Raw genomic sequence first — 20,117 nt, 5'->3', positions numbered from 1 at the left:
CTTTCAACTGCAGGACTGAGGGGCATTAAATTTCTTTTTTAAGCTACCCAGTCTGTGGTACTTTGTTATTGTAGCCCCAGGAACTAATACTACCATCCTTGCCTAGAACCATTATTTCTTTTAGGACTTGTCAAATGTTGACATTCCTTAATTATTGACTGGAATGCTTCTATAAAAAGAAACATCTCCTTCACTACTGTTTGAAATTCAGTTCATACGGCGAAAGTAGATAACATGTTTACTTGCCTATATTCCGAACAGTAAGTTGGTTTCCCAGTATCATCCAATGGTGGTTTGGGGTTGGAATTTTTTTAGCATCATTATGAATATTATGAATTTTGAACATGATTCACATGTTTTAATTCTTTTCCATTTTCATGTTTAAATTGTCCCATACGTGGTTAGTTAGAGCCTTGACAGGTTGGCTCTGAGTCCTTTTGACATGACTCCAGGAATTTCAGGTATGTTGTGATGTTCCAGGTTGATCACGTACATTGCCTGCCTCAGACCAGAACCATCCATCTCCTCAAGAAGCCCTGGTTCCCGTTAGTGGGAAATAGTATTAAGGGACTAAACTGGCACTCAGGGCACACATTCCATGTGACTGGTCATTTTTTCTAGGTCTTTTCAGTAGGCAGAACTAGGAAACAGACTTTCAAAATAAGAAAATGTATCAACAGTTCATACTAATATTTTCCACTCAAATTTAAGACTATAAAATGTTTACTACATTATTAAATTCTGTGTTTGCATCTCTTTGTCTCTTCTGGTAAAATTCTTGGTTTCTATTAACATTAACATAATTACTTACTTACTTTATATGTAGCTAATAATTTCAGAATAATAATACCAATGTTATTACTAACATTTTATTCTGTTAAAAATCTCTTGAGGGGCTTCCCTAGTGGTTTAGTGGTAAATAATTCACCTGCTAATGCAGGGGACATGGGTTCAGTCCCTGCTCCAGGAAGCTCCTACATCCCTTGGAGCGAATAAACCCATGCGCCACAACTACACAACTACTGAAGCCCTCACATTCTAGAGCCTATGCTCCATGACAAGAGAAGCCACCGCAATGAGAAGTCCTTGTACCACAACTAGAGAAAACCTGCATGCAGCAATGAAGACCCACAGCAGTGAAAAAAAAATTAATTAAATTTTTAAAAATCTCTTGAAATAATTCCTCTTGGTTGGCCACCAACTCAATACACAGTTAAAAACATTTTATTTTGATTTTAAGGAATTGCCTTTTTCAATTTTGATTTAATTTAGTCTATATTTTATGTAAATTATTCCGATGAGTCCAAAATCAAACCTACAAGACAAGGTATATTCTGAATCTAGCTTTTAATGGTGTCATTTCCTAGTTTCCTCCATTCTTCTCTAGATAACTGTTTAAAAATTTGTGACTCCTGTGTTTTTTTTTTTTTAATGAGGCAAAATCACTGTCAACAAGGACTTTAGTGAGGTGACTTTACATATAAGTGAACATCTTGGTGAATTTTTATCAAATATACACACTTATGTAGGCTGATCAAGATAAAATATATTTCCATCACCCCAGAGGGTTACCTTTTCCCCACTCCAAAAGTCAATTGAGAAATCCCAGAAATAGCTACCATCTGATTCCTACGCTGATTAGTTTTTTCATTCCTGACTTTCATGTAAATGGAACCAACTATACAGAGTGCACTCTTGTGCCTGGTTCAGTTAACATGCCATGTCTGAGAATTATTCATGCTGTTGTATCAGTTCATTGTCTGTTATTGCTAAATAGTATTTTATTGCATGAATGCACCATGATTAATTTATCCTTTCATCTTTTCTCGATTGTTTTTAGACTGTGTCTGATAGGAATAAAGCTGCTAAGAACTTTCTCATAGAATTCATCTTTTTGTGGATATTACTATTCATTTCTCTTGGGTGTGTACTCAGAAGTGGAGCTGCTGGGTCATAGGAAGTGGTCTGGAGCCAGCTTGTACAGCTTGGGGCCAGTTATGTGCATTTCTTCCCAATTTTACTTTCAATGACTTCCCATTGGTAGCTTGAAATCAGCCAAGGGGGAAATATTTATCCCAAGGGGGAAATATTTACACCATGGAAATAGGCAAATGCTATAAATCAGGACTTCCTTCTCCTCCACCCCCAAACCAATTGTTAAAGGTTTACAAGCACACTACTAGCTACAAGGAAGTTACATAAATTTGTTAGAAACAGCTAATTTCCCAATGGTTGTATCATTCTTATTTCCACCAGAAGTGCATAAGTGTTCCTATCGCGCCTCATCTTAGCTAGCACTTGGTATTCAACTCGGTTTTAAAATTTTTAGCCATTAGGATGGATAGGTGGTATTTTCTTATTGTAATTTTTATTTTCTTGATGACTAATGATGTTCACTGTCTTTTCATTTGCCTATTGACCTTTTGATGTTTTGGTATGTTGATGCTTTGTCTTCTGATTTGACTAAATTTACTTATTAGTTCTAGTAGTTTACTTGGAGATTCCTTTAGGCAAAGGACTAAATGTCCTTGTACACAATCACATTATACACTTTATTCATTATAAGCTTTATTTCATTTCCAATCTTATATCTTTTCTTTTACCTTATTGCACTAAAAAAATAAGTACTGCATATGTTTTTTTAGACAAATTGTAGCATACCATACATGCTTTAATTAATCTTGCTTTCTTCACTTAACTCTATATCTTACAGCATTTTATACTAGGATATAGACAGAATAGTGCTTTTTATAAAATTATTTTGGGAATTCCCTGTCAGTCCAGTGGTTAGGACTGTGCTTCCACTCCAGGGAGCATGGGTACAGTCCCTTGTCAGAAAACTAAGATCCCATAAGCAGCATGGCCAAGAAATAAAATTATTTTACCAATTTGAAAAGTTGTGGCAACACCCTGGAGAACTCACAAAAATTATATGCTATATGGAGATAAGTCAATAAGATCTCAGAAATTTATTTCTTGGACCTTCCATCTATTGGCTGGCTGATTTTCCTCAGGTATAGTAATCTGTTGACAACTTGATAAGGTCTAGTTATGGGAGATAAGAGATCCCTCTGTCCTGATTGAAGGGCCAGAAATATACATAAGAGAATGTATCCTCCTCTGTGGTCATAGCAACCCACCTGGTGTCATCAGGCTCTCCTTGGCAACCCTACCATATATCCAGTTCCATTTCATTGTTTCAGTACTCATGTTTCAAGAACATTCATGCAATGCAGAGACTACATACTTCATCCAATCTTATATGCATGTTCCTCAAATATATCTATAAATACAATGTGGTCTGTGAAACTTCTTGGACTTAGCATTTGTATACATATATATATATATATATATACACACACACATGTATATATATATGTGTGCATACATACACACACACACCCACCTGTGGGAATAATTTTCAATCTAGACCACTGTAATCTTGCTGAAAAACATAGGGTATTACATTTGGGCTTCCAGTCTTGTTCGGTTGGATGCTACTCAGAAAGAATCCCGTGTCTAGCCCTGCAGCCCAGCTCCCTCTGAGCACCTAGGAAGTGGATGGAGCCATACAGCTATCTAAGTTTTAAATGCAAACACCCTTTAGCACAGCAAGTTCACCGATGTAAGTTTATCACTTCACAAACATGCAGCATGCATATGTTCAAGGGTTTATTGCAACATTATTTGTAATAGAAAAAGAAATTCTGGAATAACCTAAATGTCAGTGGGTAGAAGACTGGTTAAATTATGGCTCATCCATATAATGGAAAACTATGCAGATGTTTAAAAGAATAATAACTGTCTGAATGTACTGTTGTGGCACATTCTTTAAGATAAATTGATTTTGAAAAGCAAGGTGAAAAAGAACCACTATATTATGATCACAAGGGTATAAACTTGAGAGGAGATAAATTATAGAAAAACAGATCTGGATGTAGTTATATATGTGGATGAAAAGTGAAAGTGTTAGTCATTCAGTCAAGTCTGACTATTTGCAACTCCATGGACTGTAACCCGCCAGGCTCCTCTGTCCATGGGATTCTCCAGGCAAGAATACTGCAGTGGATTGCCATTCCCTTCTCCAGGGGATTTTCCTGACCCAGGGATCGAACACAGGTCTCCTGCATTGCAGGCAGATTCTTTACTGTCCAAGCCACCAGCGAAGCCCATCAGTTCAGTTCAGTCGCTCAGTCGTGTCCAACTCTTTGCATTCCCATGGACTGCAGCACGCTAGGCCTCCCTGTCCATCACCAACTCCCGGAGTTTACTCAAACTCATGTCCATTGAGTCAGTGATGCCATCCAACCATCTCATCCTCTGTCGTTCCCTTCTCCTCCTGCCTTCAATCTTTCCCAGCTTCAGGGTCTTTTCCAATGAGTCAGTTCTTCGCATGAGGTGGCCAAAGTATTGGAATTTCAGCTTTAGCATCAGTCCTTCCTACAAATATTCAGGATTTATTTCCTTTAGAATGGACTGGTTGGATCTCCTTGCAGTCCAAGGGACTCTCAAGAGTCTTCTCCAACACCACAGTTCAAAAGCATCAGTTCTTCGGTGCTCAGCTTTCTTTATAGTCCAACTCTCGCATCCATACATGACTACTGGAAAAACCATAGCTTTGACTAGATGGACCTTTGTTGACAAAGTAATGTCTCTGCTCTTTAATATGCTGTCTAGATTGTTCACAGCTTTTCTTCCAAGGAGCAAGCATCTTTTAATTTCATGGCTGCAGTCACCATCTGCAGTGGTTTTGGAGCACAAAAAAATAAAGTCTGTCACTGTTCCCACTGTTTTCCCATCTATTTGTCATGAAGTGATGGGACCAGATGCCAAATGCAGGTAAAAGCACTTACATTTCTGGAGGGTTACACTATTAACAGCTTCCAGTGGGGGCCTGGGAAAGGACCGAGCCTCTAGCAAGAGGAATGGGCCTGGGAAAGGACCAAACCTCTAGCAAGAGGAACCTCTAGCAACTCTTCTTGGTGGTGAAGAGTTGGGTGGTTGGAGACAGAACTGCTGCCTCCATGAGCCTGCAGTACTTTCACATGTCTGTTGAACACGCTCCATGCTCTGGGCACCTCCCCACTAGTGCAGGCCTGGGTAGCACAAGAGCACAACATACAATGAATAGTTAGTGTGGCAGGCACTTTTCTAAGTGTTTGACCTCTACTGCCTCATCCTTGAAGCTCACCGAGAGACTGCTGCTCTCTTCCGTAAGGAAACTGATCCTTTCATGGGATCATTAACTTGCCCAGAGTCACACAGCTAGGAGTGTGGGAGCTGGGAGTCCACTCTGCTTGTCTCTTGTTGCAGCTGGAGCTTTACCCACGACTCCCACCTCCTGCTCCGTTTCCAGGCACCTGGCATTTCCAGTTCTTCCACTAGGTCCCACTTTTCTAGTCTCTGAGACTTGCCCTGAGATACTTTTACCCAACCCTTCCTTGCTCAGTTAACTCCTGCTCGTCCTTCAGCTTTATATTCAGATATCATTCCTCAAGGATGGGATGATCATCCTCCTCAGAGCCTTTCTGAAGGTAGCTCCTTCCCTGTTTCCCTTTACCTGCTATCATAGAATCAGAAGTTCGAACTTCCCTGGCAGTGCAGTGGTTAACACTCTGAGCTTCCACTGCAGGGGGTGTGGGTTTGATACCTGGTTGGGGAATTAAGATCCCACATGATGCATGAGACAAGTGCTCGGGCCTGGTACACCGGGAAGACCCAGAGGAATCGGGTGGAGAGGGAGGTGGGAGGGGGGATCGGGATGGGGAATAAGTGTAAATCTATGACTGATTCATATCAATGTATGACAAAACCCACTGAAATGTTGTGAAGTAATTAGCCTCCAACTAATAAAAAAATTAAAAAAAAAAAAATCCCACATGCAGTGTGGTGTGGCCAAAAAGATAAAATTTAAGGGGCTTCCTTGGTGGCTCAGTGGTGAAGAATCCACCTGCCAATGCAGGAGACATGGGTTTGATCCCTGATCCAAGAAGATCCCACATGCCTCGGAGCAAGGCATGTGTCACAACTACTGAGCCTATGCTCTAGAGCCCAGGAGCCACAAATACTGACCCCATGTGCTGCAACTACTGAAGCCCATGGCAGTCTAGAGCCTGTGCTCCAAAAAAGAGAAGCCATGACAATGAGAGGCTTGTGCATCGCAGCCAGGGAGTAGCCCCCACTTGCCACAATAAGAGAAATGCCTGTACAGCAATGAAGACCTAAAACAGCCAAAAATAAATAAAATTTTAAAAAATCACATGTTAAGTTATCAGTCTGCCCACAACCTGTGCTCAACCTGGGCTCTTAGGGGAGAGGAGGTTGTCTGACGGTCTTAGTTATTAAAAACCTCAAGTCCTGGTAATGGGTCATGGTAGAGTTTTGATTTTTTGACTCTAATGTATCTCTTGGCCGATATCAGAAAAGGCAGTTAAGAACGAATGGCAAGATGGGGCGAAGGAGTGGCCAAAACCAGCAGCCGAGTTTCTAGCAGTCAGATTTAATTGCATAAAACTTTGAAAGAGACAGCATGGGTGTGAATTTTAGGCAACTCACTTTTGCTTAGGAGGCAGGGTCAGAGAGACTACTCATGGGTTAACAGAACCATCAACAGGGCAACAACTTCTAATTGAGAGATGAAATCCCTCAGGGCCTGTAAACAGCCAGAAGGCCACTCCGCCTGTGCTCACCGTTCCCATTCATCCATCCTTTTTTTTCCACAAATATTCACTGAGCTCTGCTCTGAGCCCTGGGAAAGAGGATCAAGAAGAAGAGAAAGCTCTTGACTCCAGGGGGCTGACAGTCTAGTGGAGACAGTGAGCTCAGTCACTTAGTCATGTCTGACTCTTTGTGACCCTCTATGGATTGTAGTCCACCAGGCTCCTCTGTCCATGGAATTTTCCAGGCAAGGATCCTGGAGTGGGTTGCCATTTCCTCCTCCAGGAGAACTTCCTGACCCCTAGGGATCAAACCCACGTCTCCTGCATTGGCAGGCAAAGCCTGCATTGCAACGAGCTTGCATTGAACCACCAGGGGAACTGGAGATGATAGTTAACTATTAAACAAATATAGAAGGTATCAGGTGGACATAAGCAGGATGAAGAAAATAAAGCAGGATAAGACAATTAGCAAGTGATATGAAGGGCTGTTTTGGGCACAGCGTTCAGAGAAGCCCCCCTCTCTGAGAGAAATCTGGGTGAAGAGGCAAGTAAGCTTCATACAAAACTGAGGGGAAAGATGTCCCAGGGCAACATTAGTCATGTTGACAGAAGGCCATTAGAAACCTGAGCCTCTTCCTTCAGCGCTTTTAAGTAACTGCTTAGTATTTAAGTCATTCAGGAAATGAAGACACAGTCATAACACACGGTACTCCTGGGTACAGGCCAGGGGAATTGATCCAGGCAGCTGCAGCAGCCCCCTCCCACCCTTTCATCTGCATGAGGCCTCTCATGCCCACCATCCCCACCTCTCCTGCCTCCAGGAAGGGAACAACCTTACCCCAGCATTTCATCTTGAATTCAGGGCCTTTTAATCCTGGGATGACTCATGTTCCTGTAGCCCTTGTCCTCCAGCTGAAACGCAAACCTCTCAGGACATGTCTCCTTACCCTCAGCCCTGCCTTGTTTCACGTCCTTCCTGCTGACCTCACCTCTCACCACTCATGGGATCCCCTCCCATTCTTCCTCAGTACCACCTCTGGGGCCCCACGAAAGGCAGACAACACCCTAGACCTCAGCCTTCCCTCCCTGAGGGGCTCCTCAGCCTTCCTTTACCAACTTCTCCAGGGACAGCTGCCCATCCTGCTACTTCCTGTCCCAGTCTCCAGGTGCTCTGCTTCTCCCCTCCCTTATAGAAAACTCTGGCCATCCACCCCTTCTCCCCTCTGCTTTTCTGGGTCTCCCATAATAGTTACAGTAAATCCCCTATATATGAATGAGTTCCATTCCAAGAGTGTGTTTCTAAGTCTAATTTGCTCTTAAGTCCAACAAAGTTAGCCTAGTATCCAACTAACACAATTGACTGTATAGTACTGGACTATAATAGGTTCATAACACTTTTTATACAAGTGAGACATGAAAAAGAAATGAACACAAAATATTTTTACTCTTATAGTCAGTACTTTGAAAAGTACAGTAGTCCAGTACAATAGCTAGCATACAGGGGCATGTTCACATCCTTGAATGTTCACAACTTGGAGGTTTGTATGTAGGGGACTTACTGTATTGACAGATTGACTCAGAGTGTTTTTTGCACTCCAGTCCTCATCATCACCTAGGGAAATGTCAAAACCTGGTTGATAATTCTCTTAAAACACTGGTTTCACAATTCCTTGGCTTTTTCAAATGTAATGATTTTCAACTGCTCTCTACTCAGACACTAAAAGCGGGAAATGGTCCAAAATGGAAGCATAGAGACTGGAAAAGAAAAATGACATTAGGTGTACAGGAAGCAAAAACAAGATGGCAGAGCCAGGATTTTCTTTAGAAATAAGGTTGGGAAGCTCAAAACTCCACGGGGAGGGTGGGTTTGACATGCTTTATGGGTGTTTAAATTTGGCTTAAAAATTTACTTGGTCTGGTCAGAAATGAGAGCATTCTGGTAATTTTGCTTCAGTTCAATTCAGTTGCTCAGTCATGTCCAACTCTTTGTGACCCCATGGACTACAGCATGCCAGGCTTCCCTGTCCATCACCAACTCCTGGAGCCTGCTCAGACTCATGTCCATGAAGTCGGTGATGCCATCCAACCATCTCATCCTCTGTCTTCCCCTTCTCCTCCTGCCTTCAATCCTTCCTAGCATCGGGGTCTTTTCTAAAGAGTTGGTTCTTCACATCAAGTGGCCAAAGTATGAGAGTTTCAGCTTCAGCATCAGTCCTTCCAATGAATATTCAGAACTGATTTCTTTTGGGATGGACTGGTTTGATCTCCTTGCAGTTCAAGGGACTCTCAAGAGTCTTCTCCAACACCACACTTCAAAAGCATCGATTCTTCAGCACTCAGCTTTCTTTATGGTCCAACTCTCACATCCATACATGACTACTGGAAAAACCATAGCTTTGACTTGATGGACCTTTGTTGGCAAAGTAATGTCCATGCTTTTTAATATGCTGTCTAGGTTGGTCATAGCTTTTCTTCCAAGGAGTAAGCGTCTTTTAATTTCATGGCTGCAGTCACCATTTACAGTGATTTTGGAGCCCAAGAAAATAAAGTCTGTCACTGTTGCCATTGTTTCCCTATCTATTTGCCATGAAGTGATGGGACTAGATGTCGTGATCTTAAGTTTTCTGAAAATTTTTTTTTTTTTTTGCTTAAAAAGACATATTACTAAACATACAAAGAAGAATAAAATACACTGAAATCTCACTATCACTAACCATTGTTTGCTGAATAATAACGTCCATTGAATTTTCAGAGTACTTTTGCACATTTTACTTCATTTTAGTCTCAGAACAGTCCTATCCTGGCTCTCTGGTATGAATCAGGCCCATTGGTTAGAAATCCAGACATTGGTGCATTGGATCAACTGAGGGTGGCTTCACCAAAAGGTCCTCTGGGGGCCCAGGGCAGGGAGGGCCAGTGGGAAGAGAAAGGTACCCAGTATGTACAGAGCCATGGAGAAGAGAAGAAAACCCAGTTCTGCACAGTCCAGCTGACTGTCTAGTACAAAATAAATATCATGGCCATGCTTCAGTAAAACTCTATTCCTGGACACTGAAAATTGAATTACATTTAATTTTTACATATCACAAGATATTATTACTTTTATTTTCTTCAACCATTTACAAATGTAAAAACCATTCTTAGCTCCAGGGTCATTCAGAAACATCCAGTGAGCAGGATTTGGACCATGGACCACAGTTTGCCAATCCCTGGTCTGTGACAACACACCCATAAAGGAACCTGACAGCTGGTACTCTGTTCACAGACTAATAGTGATAAAAACAGCTGCCATTATGAACACTTGCTTTATGCCAAATACTGTGAATATGGTTTATATATTATCACTTAATCTTCATATAGTCATGTAAATTATCCCCCTGCCCCCACTGTAAAGTGGCTATCTGCCTGAGATCCACAACCAGTAAGGTTAGGAGATTCTCCCTCTGTCTACAAAGATTATACTCTGAACTAGTATGCAGAATGCCCTATGCTAGCTCTCTGCCATACACAGATCTGGGCCTTAAGTCCTCTCATTCTACCTATCCATCCTTCTACAACTTCCTGATGTTTGGCTGTTTTAACTCTTATTTCATCTTCTCTTTGCTCCCCAACTTAAGATTTATCTTCTCTCTGACTTGGCAGTTATTCAGTTAGAAACCAGGAAATCTGTCTCTTCAACTTTATATAGATCCATGAGTTTGGGTCAGGAAAGCTTGAACCAGCATGAGGTGCCTTTCTTGAGGCAAATGGAAGCCAAAAGATGAGTTTCATCTAAAGCCCTTACAAAATGCCTAGTGTCAAAGCCAGAAAAACTCAGACCAGTGTGAAGTCAAAGATGAGAGGATCCAGGAGAGAGGGGCACCAAAGATTAGGTCCTGTGTGGAGCTGGGAGGGAAGGGAAGCAAATTTAAGTCCAGTTTAAGTCCAAAATGGGTGAATGGGAAAGATATACCATGTTCTTGAATCGGAAGAATCAATATTGTCAAAATGACTACACTACCCAAGGAAATCTACCCATTCAAAGCAATCCCATCAAACTAACAAAAGCATTTTTCACAGAACTAGGACAAAAGATCTAAAAATTTGTATAGAGACACAAAAGACCCTGAATAGCCAAAGCAATCTTAAGAAAAATGGAGCTTCGTGAATCAGGCTTGTTGACTTTAGACTACAGTACAAAGCTAAAACAGTATCTACTGTATCAAAACAGTACAAGTTCAGTTGCTCAGTCATGTCCAACTCTTTGCAACCCCATGGACTACAGCATGCCAGGCTTCCCTGTCCATCACCAACTCCTGGAGCCTGCTTAGACTTATGTCCTTTGGAGTTGGTGATGCCATCCAACCATCTCATCCTCTGTCTTTCCCTTCTCCTCCTGTCTTCAATCTTTCCCAGCATCAGGGTCTTTTCCAAGGAGTCAGTTTTTGCATCAGGTGGCCAAAGTATTGGAGTTTCAGCGTCGGCATCAGTCCTTCCAATGAATATTCAGAACTAATTTCTTTTGGGATGGACTGGTTTGATCTCCTTGCAGTTCAAGGGACTCTCAAGAGTCTTCTCCAACACCACACTTCAAAGCATCGATTCTTCAGCACTCAGCTTTCTTTATAGTCCAACCCTCACATCCATACATGACTACTGGAAAAACCATAGCTTTGACTAGACAGACCTTTGTTGGCAAAGTAATGTCCATGCTTTTTAATATGCTGTCTAGGTTGGTCATAGCTTTTCTTCCAAGGAGCAAGCGTCTTTTAATTTCATGGCTGCAGTCACCATCTACAGTGATTCTGGAGCCCAAGAAAATAAAGTCTGTCACTGTTTCCATCATTTCCCCATCTATTTGTCATGAAGTGATGGGACCAGATGCCATGATCATAGTTTTCTGAATGTTGAGTTTTAAGCCAACAAAACAGTATGGTACAGCACAAAACCAGAAATAAAGATCAATGGACTAGGACAGAAAGCCCAAACACACCTATGGTCAATTAATTTATAACAATGGAACAAGATGGCATCTTCAATAAATTGGTGCTGGGAAAACTGAACAGCTACCTGTAAAAAATGAAATTAGAACACTCTTTTAACACCATACACAAAAATAAACTCAAAATGGATTAAAGACCTAAATGTAAGACCAGGTACTATAAAACTCTTAAAGGAAAATATAGGCAGAACACTGACATAAATCGCAGCAATATCTTTTTGGGGGTTTCTTTGGTGGTCCAATGGTTAAGAATCCACTTTGCAATGCAAGGGATACCAGTTCAATCCCTGGTCTGGGAAGATCCCACATGGAGCAACTAAACCCCCACACCACAACTACTGAGACTGTGCGCCTACAGCCTGTGTTCCACAAGAGAAGTCACTGCAATGAGAAGTCCATGCACAATGAAGAATAGCCTTCAGTCATTGCAACTAGAGAGAGCCCATGTTCAGTAATGAAGATCCACCACAGCCAAAAATAAATAAATAAATCTTTTTTGATCCATCTCCTAATGAAAATAAAAACAAAAATAAACAAATGGGACTTAATTGAATTAAAAAGCTTTTGCACAGCAAAGGAAACAATAAACAAAATGAAAAGACAATTCATAGAATAGGAGAAAATATTTGCAAATGATGCGACCAACAAGGGATTAATCTCCAAAATTTATAAACAGCTTATGCAAGTCAATATTAAAAAAAAAAAACCCAATCAAAAAATGGGCAGAAGGCCTGACTAGACATTTCTCCAAAGAAGACATACAGATGACCAAGAGGCACATGAAAAGATGCTCAAGATCACTAATTATTAGAGAAATGCAAATCAAAATTACAATGAGATACCACCTCACACCAATCTGAGTGGCTATCATCAAAAAGTCTACAAACAGTACTGGAGATGGTGTGGAGAAAAGGGAACCCTCTTACACTGTTGATGGGAATGTAAATTGTGCAGGTACTGTGGAGAACAGTAAGGAGATTCCTTAAGAAACAAAAATAAGCTACCATATGATTCAGCAATCCCACTCCTGTGCATATATTCAGAGAAAAACATAGTTCAAAAGGATACACGCATCCCAGTGTTCATTGCAGCACTGTTTATGATAGCCAAGACATGGCAACAACCTAAATGTCCATCTGTAGATGAATGGATAAAGAAGAAGTGGTACACTTATACAGGAGAATATTAGTCATTAAAGAGAATGAAATAATGCCATTTGCAGCAACATAGATGGACCTGGAGATCATCATACTGAGTCAAGTAAATCAAAGACAAATATCATATGATACCACTTATATGTGAAATTTAAAAATATGATACAAATGAAATTATTTACAAAACAGAAATAGACTCAGAGAACAAAGTTATGGTTACTAGTGGGGGAGTACTAGCGTGAAGGGCAGATTGGGAATTTGGAATTTACATGTACACACTGCCATATTTAAAATAGATAACTGGAACTTCCCTAGTGGTCCAGGGGTTAAGAATCCACCTGCCAATGCAGGGTACATGAGTTCAATTCCTGGTCTGGGAAGGCTCTCACATGCCATGGAATAACTAAGTCTGTGGGCCATAACTACTAGATCTACACACGATAGAGGCTGGGAGCCACAACTACTAAGCCCACACTCTCCAGCTACTGAAACCTGCATGCCTAGAGCCTATGCTCTGCAACCTGAGAAGTCACCACAATGAGAAGCCCACACACAGCAATGCAGAGTAGCCCGTGCTCAGTGAAACTAGAGAAAGCCCATACATAGCAACAAAGATCCAGCACAGTCATAAATAATTTTTTTAAAAAAGAAACTACTACTGAAAAAATTAATATAAAATAGGTAACCAACAAGGATGTACACAGGGAACTCTGCTCAATACTCTGTAGTAACCTAAATAGGAAAAGAGTTTGAAAAAGAACAGATCCATGATATGTATAACTTAATCACTTTGCTGTACACTTGAAACTAACCCAATATTGTTAATCAACTATACTCCAACATAAAACTTAACAAATGGATAGATATGGTGCACTGGGAAGACCCAGAGGGATCGAGTGGAGAGGGAGGGGAAATCGGGATGGGGAATACATATAAATCCATGGCTGATTCATGTCAATGTATGACAAAAACCACTACAATATTGTAAAGTAATTAGCCTCCAACTAATAAAAATAAATGGAAAAAAAAATGGATAGACAGATGGATGGATGAAGCAGACAGCTCCAAGGCTACCCTTCAACTGTGGTCAGCTTTAAGGGCACTGGACAGGCAGGCCTGGCTTGAAGGTGCATGGTCAGAGCAGAGAGGCTCACTTGGGACTCCCCTTCTGCGAGAAGCAGTGTTCTTGGGCACCACTCTGCATCTTCAGCTCCACTGTTACTGATCCAGGGCTAGAGGAATGCTTCCCAGCTGGGTCCAGATGAAACGATCCATGTACTATAGAAAATCAGAGCTCAGACCAAGCAAGGCTGATGTCTAAGGGGCATCTTTGATGGTGCTGACACTGGGGCGGGGGGCAATTTGGCTCCAGAGAAGGCAGCTCATTTTGAGGCCAGTCCCCACACGGCAGAGTTCAGTGCTGGGTGGAGAGGGACTGAGAGGTCGTGGAAGGACTCCAGTCCCAGCAGAGGAAGTGCCGCGTCAGGAAATCAGTGCAGAAGTCCACTATCCATAAGTCCTCAGCAATCATTCCAGAAGATGAGGAGGGACAGCCCCCTCTGGGGTCAACAAGAAGAACATCAGGTTCCAGGAGGAGCCAACTCGAAGGGCTGAGACCTCAGTGGGTTCCCAGGCTTGGAAGGCAGTGAGGACCTCAGAGAAGGACAGACTGTCTTAAATAATACCCCCAAGTCCCAAGCCTAAAGGCTAGTATAAGATTAATAAATTTAACTATAAACTTTAAACACTTCTGTTTATCAGAAGAACCATGGGGCTTCCCTGGTGGTCTAGTGGTTAAGAATATGCCTGCCAGTTCAGTGGGCACAGGTTGATTCCTGGTCCAGGAAGTTTCCACAAGCCTCGGAGCAACTAAACCTGTGCGCTACAGCTACTGAGCCAGCGCTCTAGAATCCAGGAGCCACAACTACTGAGTTCATGCACTGTAGTTAATGAAGCCTGTGAGCCTAGAGCCCATGCTCCGCAACAAGAGAAGCCAACACAATGAGAAGCCCACATGCTACAACTAGACAAAGCCTGTACACAGTAACAAAGATCCAATGCAGCCAAAAAACAACAACAACAATTAAAAAAAGAAAAACCATGAAGAAGTGAGAAGACAAGCAACAAACTGGGAGAAGATATTTGCAACATATTTGATCAACAAAGGGCTGATACGGAGAATATATAAAGAACTCCTACTAATCAATGGTATTATCTATAAAAAGGTAAAACAGGTGAATAGGCAAAATTTAAGAAGACTGATAATATCAGAGGATGTGGAACATTCTGCTCTGGCAGAGTGTAAATTAGTTTAGCCACTTGGGAAAATAATTCAATATCATATAATAAAGTTGAAACTTGGAAATGGCAACCCACTCCAATAGTCTTGCATGGGAAATCCCTTGGGCCCAGGAGCCTGGCAGGCTGCAGTTCATAGGGTCGCAAAAGAGTTGGACACGACTTAGTGACTAAACAATAACAACAAAAGTTGAAACTACAAATGCCCTATCATCTAGGAATTGCCTCCTACCCTAAGCTAGAGCTTCTCACCCTTGGTATGATTAACATCTTGGATCAGATAATCCTTCATTAAAAGGGGCTGCCCTGAGCACTGTAGGATATTTAGCAGTATCCTTGGCTTTTGCCCCCTAGATGCCAGAAGCAAAGCTCCTATCATTAGTCACAGAAACCAAAAATGTCTGGAATATTTGGTGAACATTTCCTGTCATTGCTAAAAATCACCCCTGGTTCAGAACCACTGCCCTAGGCTCTTGTGCACTAACAGAGTTCTACAAGAATGTTCACAGCAGCGCTGTATAAAATAACAAAAAGCATAACACGTAAGAAAAAAGACTGGAAAAAATATGAATATCCAACAAGAGGATGGACAACTAAATCGTGGTAAACAAATGCAATGAAATATTACGCAGTTCTAAAAATGAATAAACATCTCCCAACAATAAATGACTCTCATAGCTGTTGGGGGAAACAAAGTTGTAGGAGAATATGTTTAGTATGCTAAACCTGTATGCAGGTCAAGAAGCAACAGTTAGAACCAGACATGGAACAATGGACTGGTTCAAAACTGGGAAAGGCTGTACATTGTCACCCTGCTTATTAAACTTCTATGCAGAGTACATCAGGAGAAATGCTGGGCTGGAGGAAGCACAGGCTGGAATCAAGATTGCTGGGAGAAATATCAATAACCTCAGGTATGCGGATGACACCACTCTTATGGCAGAAAGTGAAGAGGAACTAAAGAGCCTCTTGATGAAGGTGAAAGAGGAGAGTGAAAAAGCTAGCTTAAAACTCAACATTCAAAAAACTAAGATCATGGCATCTGGTCTGATAACTTCAGGGCAAATAGATGGCAAAACAATGGAAACAACGACAGACTTTATTTTCTTGGGCTCCAAAATCACTGCAGATGGTGACTGCAGCCATGAAATTAAAAGATGCTTGCTCCTTGGAAGAAAAGCTATGACCAACCTAGACAGCATATTAAAAAGCAGAGACATTACTTTGCCAACAAAGGTCCATCTAGTCAAGGCTATGGTTTTTCCAGTAGTTATGTATGGATGTGAGAGTTGGACCATAAAGAAAGCTGAGTGCTGAAGAACTGATGCTCTTGAATGGTGGTATTGGAGAAGACTCTTAAGAGTTGCTTGCACTGCAAGGAGATCAAATCAATCAATCCTAAAGGAAATCAACCCTGAATATTTATTGGAAGGACTGATGCTGAAGCTCCAAAACTTTGGCCACCTGATGTGAAGAGCCAACTCTTTAGAAAAGACCCTGATGCTGGGAATGATTGAAGGCAGGAGGAGAAGCAGATGACAGAGAACAAGATGGTTGGATAGCATCACCAACTCAATGGACATGAGTTTGAGCAAGCTCTGGGAGATGGTGAAGGACAGGGAAGGCTTGTGTGCCTTCATGGGGTCACAAAAATTTGGACACGACTGAACAATGACAAATATTTAGTATCAATATTTCAATAAAGCTTTAAGCATGCACAATCAGGACTTCCCTGGTGGTCCAGTGGTTGGGAATCTGCCTGCCAATGCAGGGGACATGGGTTCTATCACTTCTCTGGGAAGATTACATGTGCTGTGGGGCAACTAAGCCTGAGTGCCACAGTGCTCCCGCAACAAGAAAAGACTCGCTATGAGAAGTCCATGCACCACTACAAACAGTAGCCCCTGCTCACCACAGCTAAAGAAAGCCTGAGCACAACAACAAGGACCCAGCACAGCCAAAAATAAATTAAATACATTTTAAAATAAATTGAAGATAAAAATAACCCCACTCACAACTATGGATAGATCAACTAAACAGAAAATTAACAAGGAAACACAAACTTTAAACGACACAATGGACCAGCTAGACCTAATTGATATCTATAGGACATTTCACCCCAAAACAATCAACTTCACCTTTTTCTCAAGTGCACACGGAACCTTCTCCAGAATAGATCACATCCTGGGCCATAAATCTAGTCTTGGAAAATTCAAAAAAATTGAAATCATTCCAGTCATCTTTTCTGACCACAGTGCAGTAAGATTAGATCTCAATTACAGGAAAAAAATTGTTAAAAATTCAAACACCTGGAGGCTAAATAACACGCTTCTGAATAACCAACAAATCATAGAAGAAATCAAAAAAGAAATCAAAATATGTATAGAAATGAATGAAAATGAAAACACAACAACCCCAAACCTATGGGACACTGTAAAAGCAGTGCTAAGGGGAAGGTTCATAGCATTACAGGCTTACATCAAGAAACAAGAAAAAAGCCAAATAAATAACCTAACTCTACACCTAAAGCAATTAGAGAAGGAAGAAATGAAGAACCCCAGGGTTAGCAGAAGGAAAGAAATCTTAAAAATTAAGGCAGAAATAAATGCAATAGAAACTAAAGAGACCATAGCAAAAATCAACAAAGCTAAAAGCTGGTTTTTTGAAAAAATAAACAAAATTGACAAACCATTAGCAAGACTCATTAAGAAACAAAGAGAGAAGAACCAAATTAACAAAATTAGAAATGAAAATGGAGAGATCACAACAGACAACACTGAAATACAAAGGATCATAAGAGACTACTACCAGCAGCTCTATGCCAATAAAATGGACAACTTGGATGAAATGGACAAATTCTTAGAAAAGTATAACTTTCCAAAACTGAACCAGGAAGAAATAGAAGATCTTAACAGACCCATCACAGGCAAGGAAATCGAAACTGTAATCAAAAATCTTCCAGCAAACAAAAGCCCAGGACCAGATGGCTTCACAGCTGAATTCTACCAAAAATTTAGAGAAGACCTAACACCTACCTTACTCAAACTCTTCCAGAAAATTGCAGAAGAAGGTAAACTTCCAAACTCATTCTATGAGGCCACCATCACCCTAATTCCAAAACCTGACAAAGATGCCACAAAAAAAGAAAACTACAGGCCAATATCACTGATGAACATAGATGCAAAAATCCTTAACAAAATTCTAGCAAACAGAATCCAACAACATATTAAAAAAATCATACACCACGACCAAGTGGGCTTTATCCCAGGAATGCAAGGATTCTTCAATATCCGCAAATCAATCAATGTAATACACCACATTAACAAATTGAAAGATAAAAACCATATGATTATCTCAATAGATGCAGAGAAAGCCTTTGACAAAATTCAACACTCATTTATGATTAAAACTCTCCAAAAAGCAGGAATAGAAGGAACATACCTCAACATAATAAAAGCTATATATGACAAACCCACAGCAAGCATCACCCTCAATGGTGAAAAATTGAAAGTATTTCCCCTGAAATCAGGAACAAGACAAGGGTGCCCACTCTCACCACTACTATTCAACATAGTGTTGGAAGTTTTGGCCACAGCAATCAGAGCAGAAAAAGAAGTAAAAGGAATCCAGATAGGAAAAGAAGAAGTGAAACTCTCACTGTTTGCAGATGACATGATCCTCTACATAGAAAACCCTAAAGACTCTACCAGAAAATTACTAGAACTAATCAATGAATATAGTAAAGTTGCAGGATATAAAATTAACACACAGAAATCCCTTGCATTCCTATATACTAACAATGAAAAAACAGAAAGAGAAATTAAGGAAACAATACCATTCACCATTGCAACAAAAAGAATAAAATACTTAGGAGTATATCTACCTAAAGAAACAAAAGACCTATACATAGAAAACTATAAAACACTGATGAAAGAAATCAAAGAGGACACAAACAGATGGAGAAACATATCGTGTTCATGGATTGGAAGAATCAATATTGTCAAAATGGCTATTCTACCCAAAGCAATCTATAGATTCAATGCAATCCCTATCAAGCTACCAACGGTATTTTTCACAGAACTAGACCAAAGAATTTCACAATTTGAATGGAAATACAAAAAACCTCGAATAGCCAAAGTAATCTTGAGAAAGAAGAATGGAACTGGAGGAATCAACCTGCCTGACTTCAGACTATACTACAAAGCCACAGTCATCAAGACAGTGTGGTACTGGCACAAAGACAGAAATATAGACCAATGGAACAGAATAGAAAGCCCAGAGATAAATCCACGAACCTATGGACACCTTATCTTTGACAAAGGAGGCAAGGATATACAATGGAAAAAAGACAACCTCTTTAACAAGTGGTGCTGGGAAAACTGGTCAACCACTTGCAAAAGAATGAAACTAGAACACTTTCTAACACCATACACAAAAATAAACTCAAAATGGATTAAAGATCTAAATGTAAGACCAGAAACTATAAAACTCCTAGAGGAGAACATAGGCAAAACACTCTCCGACATAAATCACAGCAGGATCCTCTATGACCCACCTCCCAGAATATTGGAAATAAAAGCAAAACTAAACAAATGGGATCTAATGAAACTTAAAAGCTTTTGCACTACAAAGGAAACTATAAGTAAGCTGAAAAGACAGCCGTCAGATTGGGAGAAAATAATAGCAAATGAAGAAACAGACAAAGGATTAATCTCAAAAATATACAAGCAACTCCTGCAGCTCAATTCCAGAAAAATAAATGACCCAATCAAAAAATGGGCCAGAGAACTAAACAGACATTTCTCCAAAGAAGACATACAGATGGCTAACAAACACATGAAAAGGTGCTCAACATCACTCATTATTAGAGAAATGCAAATCAAAACCACAATGAGGTACCATTACACACTAGTCAGGATGGCTGCTATCCAAAAGTCTACAAGCAATAAATGCTGGAGAGGGTGTGGAGAAAAGGGAACCCTCTTACACTGTTGGTGGGAATGCAAACTAGTACAGCCAATATGG

The sequence above is a fragment of the Cervus elaphus genome, chromosome 20 (assembly GCF_910594005.1).
Source record: "Cervus elaphus chromosome 20, mCerEla1.1, whole genome shotgun sequence".
Taxonomy (NCBI): domain Eukaryota; kingdom Metazoa; phylum Chordata; class Mammalia; order Artiodactyla; family Cervidae; genus Cervus; species Cervus elaphus.
This window is presented reverse-complemented; position numbering follows the sequence as displayed.